The sequence below is a fragment of the Pseudochaenichthys georgianus genome, chromosome 7 (assembly GCF_902827115.2).
Source record: "Pseudochaenichthys georgianus chromosome 7, fPseGeo1.2, whole genome shotgun sequence".
Classification (NCBI taxonomy): Eukaryota; Metazoa; Chordata; class Actinopteri; order Perciformes; family Channichthyidae; genus Pseudochaenichthys; species Pseudochaenichthys georgianus.
This window is the reverse complement of record NC_047509.1, coordinates 20,897,679-20,906,300: the sequence shown is the minus strand read 5'-3', so window position 1 is coordinate 20,906,300 and position 8,622 is coordinate 20,897,679. Positions and strand designations below refer to the sequence as shown.

At 45.6% G+C, this 8,622-nt stretch overlaps 1 protein-coding gene across 2 annotated transcripts in view; it reads left to right on the top strand.

Annotated features, from left to right (window-relative positions):
* Positions 1 to 963: 963 nt before the first annotated feature.
* Positions 964 to 8,622, top strand: part of stat6 (signal transducer and activator of transcription 6, interleukin-4 induced) — a 28,427-nt gene continuing 20,768 nt past the window's right edge. The window contains exons 1-2 of one of the 2 annotated variants that reach the window (XM_034086953.2): positions 964 to 1,529; positions 2,605 to 2,699. The gene's annotated coding sequence lies outside the window, so the exon portion shown is untranslated. The remainder of the gene's footprint in view (positions 1,530 to 2,604; positions 2,700 to 8,622) is intronic. The other variant, XM_034086952.2, reaches the window with a different exon arrangement.

Below are 8,622 nucleotides of genomic sequence, written 5' to 3'. Positions count from 1 at the left end.
TTTTGTGTAGCGTGGTTCTACAAGCAAGTCAATGCATTCATTGGGTGGTATCAGAGAGTTACACGGGTCTGTAAATGCAATGAAAACAATTGGCCACAGCAAATAATTTATATTAAACATGTAATCTTTACTTTTGAATACTTTAGTACAAAGGATGTCTTGAATAATTTAAGTGATATATGTGTACACATATAAATCATTAATCAAAACAGGGCTACATTTGATTTAATTAAAAGGTATAATATGTGGTAAACTGAAGAGCCCTTTGGGAGCCGAAAGAGCCTGCTCTTCTTGGTGAGCCAAATAATCCGGCTCAGCAAGAAGAGCCGGAATTCCCATCACTAGAACAATGACTTCTTCTGTGAGGATTTATAAAAGCAGCTGGAATCCCTTAAGTTGCTATTGGATAAAAAAAGTTAGGAAACGCCCCTATAGGAAACGCCTCCTTGCTGCGGTCTGCAGCCAGACCCATCTCACCAGGGGGGGCAATGCCCCCCCCGCCCCCGCAAAATCCGCCTATTAACACGTGTAATGTTATGTCATTATTATACTGTATATTATATGTGTTTTTTTTTTTTTTTAAACATAAAAACTGATGTTAATTTAATAATTGACATGGTGAAAAATGTTATCTGGAATACATGTGCTGTATGCATACAAGATGTAGAACAATCCTGATTGGGAATCTTTTTCCATATTTTCATATCCTAAAATTGTCATCCTACTTATATAAGAAGAATGAATCTTGCTTGAGGTCACAGAGGTAACATCATAATGTGTGGGCCTGTGGATTGTTGTACAATGGATGCCGTTGGGAAGATGTCTGCCATGAATTAAGGCACTGCCATCTGCAGATAGGGTATCATGTGTCACAGCAGATATTTACTGGAAGTTACCACATCTGGTGAAATGACGCAACATTACTCCGCCTACGTCTCCTTCTCTGGAAGTTTGCCAACTACCAGCCCACCAGACTCGATTTTCGTTTCATAAGGAGGAGATAAATGCGTATATTAATATGCTCTATTTTCTGTCGTTTCATGCATGAGATTGCATTATTTCAGGGCAGTGTAATCTTGGTAGTGATGTAGCCTACTAAACACACACGGCGCATTTTTAGACGAAGTTTATGTTTGCATGAACCCGCCTACATGCACACATCATCATTTTAAACAGCAGCCGTGATGTTTGAATGGCAGACATAACTTGGTTTTGAGTGAACTTGAACGTGCACGGGCAGGAAATAAAGCTCGCCTCTGGTCGTGTATAACAGGGAAGTAAGACTTATACGTTGGTAGAAGTTTTCGGTGTGCTCAAATGCTCGGCACTCTAAATTAATTTGCCCTCGGTTAAAAAGACAGCAACTGTGCAGCTTTTAATGGACAAATGTGAGCATTAAAGTGAGAGATGGAGGCAGGAAATGTTCAGTAGGGTGTTCGATCCAGCGGAATACTTATGAGACAGCGGGGGACGAAGAGGAAACGGACCACAGCCTTTTTCAATGTTTTGAAATCAATATTTAACTGAAGGTAAGTGTCCTTGTTGTTTGTTTTTTCGTTGGAATATTATTCTGGTGAATGTATACGGCCTGCAGCTGAGAAGGCCTTGTCAATAGTAACAATGTTGCGTAATAAAGGAGTTATTCTATGTCATGTTTAGTTAAAAAAAACTTGCAGAATGTTTGTCGGATTTATGTTACAGTCATGCGATCCTTTATAGGGATTATCTCAGGATTTATTTCAACTTTAACCAGCTAAAGAGAGTTCTGCTAATCATTGTTTTTGCTTATGCAATGATCGAAGGAACAACCATCTTTATCAACTCCTTCACCCTGCGCCTATAAACTGAATAGGATTAATTGTTTTCTGTTAAAGCCTTACCTCTTTTTTATGTTTGGCATTAACACTGGAACTGGTTATGTATTAATATTCGTTAAAAATACAGTTCATATAATGTTATTAAACATAACATTTAGTAACCATATCAGGCCACACAGCTGGGCTTTGTCATCCAGCACATGCTTATTTAATTATTTAAGATGTTTAATGATATATATAACTGACCTTAAAAGAAAGCAATGTATAAGTACAATAGGCTACAGTCCAACAATACTAATAATGAAAATAATAAAAAATACATTTTATTGGTATAGCACCTACCCATACGTAATAACAAAGTGCTTCGAAACAGAATACAAAATAATCCAATACAATAACACTAAAATAACATAATTATATAAAACCATTAATGTAGGAATAAACAAAAATAGAGTATACAATAAGATATTAAAATAACAAAACAATATACTTTTTTATTAGCCCAGCAATGACTTAATTAAATTAAAATGTATGCATTTCTTTTAAATTGCTGGATATTTAAAAGAGGACAGGATGTCGCTCGCCTGATGTCTTCCTGAGTCACCCATTACATTTTTTTAGAAGGTACCCATCAGAGGATCTTAGCTCTTACAGGATTAAACACGTATTCATATCTTCGTAGGACTGGGATTAATGTTTATAGTATCCAACCTGTATAAACAAGTGAAGTGTGTATAAGACTTGATGTAGAGTTAGTTACGCTCCTTGTGTGTCTCCGTTTTGAAAGGCATCCAGGTTCAGCAGTGTACACCAGGGAAAGGAAGACTGTCTAGCTGATCCTAACAATCAGACTGAACTTCTTGAAAACCTTTTACCAACAAGGTGAGGACAATCATGACCCAACTAAGTTAGATCAGCTGCTACTTCCACAGCATGAGGGAAAGAAAACATAAGAGGCAGATGATCTTCATACACAATCCAATGGAGACACTCCTGGAAGACACACTAGGGACAAACAGACACCAAGCAGATAGTACTTAGAATATATGTATACTTAAACATTGTCTTGATTTGAAAATGTGTATGTTTTATACAGTAATATTAACAACCTACAAAACTACAGTAAGGCTGACCCTAAACCCTAACTACTAAATACCAAATTATCCTTATACATTACATTACATTGCATTTAGCTGACACTTTTATCCAAAGCGACTTACAATAAGTGCATTCGACCAAGAAGATACAAACTAGAAGAAAACAGAATCATATAATTACATCAGGTTTCATAGAGCCAAAACATTTCAAGTGCTACTCAACTGGCTTTAGATAAGCCAGTCCTTTATTAGTATATAAGTGCTTTGTTAGTAATGTTATTGCTCGAAGTGGAGTCGAAAGAGATGAGTTTTTAGTCTGCGCCGGAAGATGTGCAAGCTTTCTGCTGTCCTGATTTCAATGGGGAGCTATAAATGTTTTCTATCAGTCTAAGTACCAGTGCATTTTATTTAAGGATTTCAGATTAAAGTCACTAGTTTACATGTAGTATATTCTAGCTTTATCATATTTTAATATTAACTGCTGCGTTATACTCTTTTTTTGAAAAATGTGCCATAAAAATGATAATATGACAGAGGCTACTTAAATGATGATAATGCTTCTTGTACACACAATAAAAGCTCATATTGAGCCTCTGGTTTCCTCAGTGTCTCAACCTTGAAAGATCCATTTTGAGGTCCTTACCACACTGTACTGTACACTCGCTTTCTCTTTCACATCAAATTGAATAGTTTAAATTGGTATGGATGTTGAACCTGAAAATCACAGATGAATTCAAGAGAGCACTTTTTGCAGACCTCACCTATAGATGTTCAGCTTCACTTATTGGATAAATGATATTTCAGCAGATGACTTGTACGATGCGTTCTGTCAGATAAATACACTTTGGGCTTTCTGTGAGGAAGTGAAGCAGTGTACAGTGTCAGTTGGCAGCCACATTTCAATGGCTCAGATTTCTTTGGAGTCCAATAACACTTAGATTTGTGTTTTTGAAAGATGATTGTTTGTCTGTTCCCCTGAGGCTGATTTAAAGGAGTCTGCATTTGTAGTATAATTTATAACTTGTTGTGTGTGTATTGATATTATGGGACTTTTGTGACATTACGAATTCTAAATGATCACACAATGATTGTCAAATTCCCCCAAATTAATTTCTGAGAATGCTAGTAGAAAGTGCCCAGTATTGGTATGACTTCTCATTATACAGTGACTTCAACAACACCACCATGACATGTGATTTTTATTTCTCTAACAGATAGGATCATAGTTATACAGTCTAGCTACATTTCTTGTTGAAGATGACAAAGTTGAAAATATATCTTTATTTTGTGTATCATATCAACAGCTTGCAGAAGGTGCTACGTCTCTGTTTTTATTACTCAATTTAAGTCCTCAGAGAAAGATTTGGGATTTTAAAAATGAGTCTGTTGAGAGTGCTACCTCTGACGTTTGACTCCCCCCCTGTGTTACGGTCCTTTATTTCTGCACATAATATGTTGTAAACTTCCTGTGTGGACTTACCAAGGCAATGTGCCAATAATGTAGTCACTGTACCAAATGTAGAAAAAAAACAAATGATAAGAGAAAATAAATACTAACATACACATATTTAGAAGGACCTTGTACCTGATTTTGTCTTAAATTGAAAACACTCCTGATCTGCCACTGAATTCCATTTTTGCCTATTTTAGACATTGTTTTATTTACAGGCATTGTTGGACGAGGGAGAGGAATGACCTTAGGGAATTCGTTGCATTTTTGTGTTTTATCTGGGCCTGGGATGTTTCTGGCAGGACACAAAGCCACCCCAGGAATTATTGCAAAAACAAGAAGATGTATATTCTTGTCCCTGCTTGTGAGGAAATATTTATACGAAATAGGAACTCGAAAACATTGGGTTTCTTGTGTAACACATCCAACATATCTCTATATGTAGGAAAATATCGAAGAAAATCAGCCTTTTTTAAAATTGTCAGCACTAAGTGTGCAGACTCTCAGTACATTAGATGTACATCAGGCTTCATCAGGGGAATACATTGCTGACCCAGTTTCAAGTCAATTTGACTTATTTAGAACCAGCAATATGACACATTTCACTCATGGGCTTTACACTCTGCGCAGCATATACATCGTCTTTTATCCTATTAGAAAAAAGGTTTCCCCCAAAACATTTGAACTGGGATAAAATAGTCAAAACCTCAGGTAGAGCAGCTGGGGAGGGATCCCTCTCACTGGACGGATGTATTGGAATAGGACAGTGTGTACAGAAAAACCAACACAATGAAATGTTTGAGTCTTATTGCATCTGACCGTGATTTGATTCTGAGCTGTGGTCGTTAAACTCTTTCCCTCCCACTTTCCAGTCTGTTCTCTCTATGAAAAAGGGAAAGCAAAAAGAAAAAACGTTATACAACACAACGATAGTTACGGCTGTAACTACGGTTCTATGAGTCCCGGATGACCGCCAGAGGCGGTGCTTTAGCACTGGATATGTCCATCGCGCGCATGCGCAGCTCGAGTACCAATAACAACAAAGTCACCTGTGACCCACGTGACACCGGCTACATCAGCCGGTGTCGACAGAGGATCTGTTCCCAGAATCTTCTCGCGAGCACACAAGAATTCTGAGTGACAGGAAACTCTGGCGGTCATCCGGGACTCATAGAACCGTAGTTACAGCCGTAACTATCGTTCTATTTCGTCCCTACTGACCGCCAGAGGCGGTGCTTTAGCACTGGATGACCTATACCAACCATGTCATGAAGAATCCAAGCACTTACTCACCTAGTTGGAAGCAGCGGAGCTTGGCCACAAGACCACCCCCAGGGGGTGAGGAGTGGCGACATTGACCCGGTAGAACCTGGAGAATGTGCCCGAAGACGCCCATGACGCCGCGGCGCAGATGGTCTCCAGGGGCACCCCTCTTAGGGCAGCCCACGATGTTGAGACGCCTCTTGTAGAGTGGCATCTGGCCCCTGATGGCGGGGGGCGGCCACTGGCCCCATAGGCACATGTGATGGTATCCACCACCCAGTGGGACAGCCGCTGCTTCGAGAGAGCACGACCCTTCCTAGTGCCGCCATGGCAAACGAAGAGCTGCTCTGACTGTCGTATACAGGCCGTAGCATCAATATACGCCCTCAGGGCACGCACAGGGCACAGCAACTCAGGTGTGCCGTTCTCCTGTGGAATGTTAAAGCGTGCCAGCTGGATAGGCCGATTGGAGTGGGCTAGTGGAAGCACCTTGGGCAAGAACGCCACATTCGGCCAGAGGGTGACACCCGAGCCATCGGAGTTCCACCTCAGGCATGTACTGCTTACGGAGAGGGCATGAAGCTCTCCGACTCGCTTCCCTGAGGTTATGGCAAGCAGAAATGCTGCCTTCAGGGACAGCCATTTAAGCCCGACCTGGGCCAAGGGTTCGAAGGGAGGAGATGATAGTGCATCCAACACTAGGGGCAGGTCCCAAGCCGGGGCCCTTGGGGTGCTAGGGGGGCGCTGCCGTAGAGCCCCTCTTAGAAAGAGGGACACCAACCTGTGGCGCCCCACTGTGGCGCCATCGACTCCGACATGTCGGGCAGAGATAGCAGCCATATACACCTTCAAAGTGGAGTGAGAACGTCCACTATCCAGAAGGGACTGCAGAAACTCTAAAATGGTGGCCACGGAGCAATGTCCCGGATTCTCAGCCTTACTCACACACCAGTGGGAGAAGAGCCTCCATTTGCACTCATACTGTGCCCGAGTGGATGGAGCTCTGGCATTCAGGATAGTTTCCCTGACAGATGCCGTGACACCGCTCAACAGTGGGTTGGGCCCTGCAGAGGCCAAACCCAGAGCTGAAGGCGGCGAGGGTCGGGATGCCAGATCTGACCCTTGAGCTGTGACAGGAGGTCCTTCCTGTCGGGGAGACGCCACGGTGGGCTGCCGCAGAGACTGCGTAGCAGTGGGAACCAGACTCTCCCCGGCCAGCGGGGGGCGACTAGAAGGAGCCTGTGCCCCTGGGTAAGGACCCTCTGAAGCGTCTGAAGTATCAGAGGCAACGGCGGGAAGGCATACAGGAGAGTGTCCGGCCAGTCGTGCGCCAGGGCATCCTGACCCAATGGGCTGGTCACCTCCGACCAGGAGAACCAGAGGGGGCAGTGCCTCGACTCTTCCGAGGCAAAGAGGTCCACCTCGGCCCTGCCGAAGAGGCTCCAAATTATCTCCACCACCTCCGGGTGAAGCCTCCACTCCCCCGGTGGAGGCTTGCGCCGTGAGAGGAAATCTGCGACCTGATTCAGGTCCCCTGGCAGAAAAACTGCCCGCAGACTGGTGAGGCGGGGGAGCGCCCAAGGCAAGAGGCTCTGCGAAACGCGGAGCAGCTGTGCGGACCTGGCGCCCCCCTGGTGGTTGATTTGGGCAACTGCGGACATGTTGTCCGAACGAACGAGCACATGCCTGCCCGCCAGTTGGGGTAAAAAGTGCATGAGTGCGAGCAACACCGCTCGAAGCTCCAGCACATTGATATGGCGTGCACCTTCCTGGGCAGACCACTGACCCTGCACAGTCCTGCCCTGCCACACCGCCCCCCACCCCGAGAGACACACATCCACAGTGACAGTCTCCCGGCCGGGATGGGATGGTGCCCATGGGCACACCCCTCAGGAGATAGGCCCTGTCCCTCCAGCGGGACATAGAGTGGAGGCACCGCTGAGACACCCTGACTCTCTTGTGCCTGTGCCGCTTGGCGTCCAAGTGACGGCTGTTCAGCCACATCTGCATGGGGCGCAGTGACAACAGGCCCAAGGGCACAACGGCTGAGGCAGCTGTCAGTCTGCCTAAGAGCCGGAGGAACTGTATGTAAGGCACCCTCTTGCCTAGTCTGAAGATGCGAAGATGGTGGGAAATGTCGTCCACACGACGAGGTGTCAATTAGGTCCTCATGGTGACCGAATCTAGGACCATCCCCAGATAAGTGACCTGCTGGGAAGGGTCCAGGCAACTCTTCTCGGTGTTCACTGTCAGGCCCAACCGGGCAACGTGGGATGAGAGGCGCGCCGTATCCTGGGCCCCTTGGGCCCGGGACGGCGCGCAAACCAGCCAGTCGTCCAGGTATGGCAGGACCTTCATGCCCTGTGCCTGCAGGGGAGCGAGTGCTGCCGCAACAACCCTGGTGAACACCCTTGGGGAGAGGGAGAGACCAAAGGGAAGCACCCGAAACTGATAATGTCGACCCTGAAAGGCGAACCTCAAGAACCTCCGGTGATGGGATGCAATTGGCACGTGGAAGTAGGCGTCCCTCAAGTCCACGGTTGTGAACCACTCCCCCTGTGTGACAACACGAAGGGTGTCTGCTGTGGTTAGCATATGGAAGGGTAGTACCCTCAGGAATCTGTTGATTCCTCTGAGGTCCAGAACTGGACGGAATCCGCCAACTTTCTTGCTCACAAGAAAGTACGTCGAGTAGAACCCCCCGCTCTGACGCAGGGGGTCCACTGGCTCGATTGCGCCTTTGGCCAAGAGGACGGACAACTCTTGGGCTAGCGCTAAGGCCTTCGCCGGGTCCTTGACAACTGTCATTCTGACCCGGCCGAAGGCTAGGGGCCGGCGTCGGAACTGCAACTCGTAGCCCCGGGTTAGTGTGGAAACCACCCAGGGGTCGGAAATACAGGCAGCCCAGTAGCTGAGCTGCTGCTGGGAAAACCAGCCGACGACCGGCCCCGGGACTTCAGGGCCTAGCCCCCCGGCCCCTGGAGCCCCTCGGGGG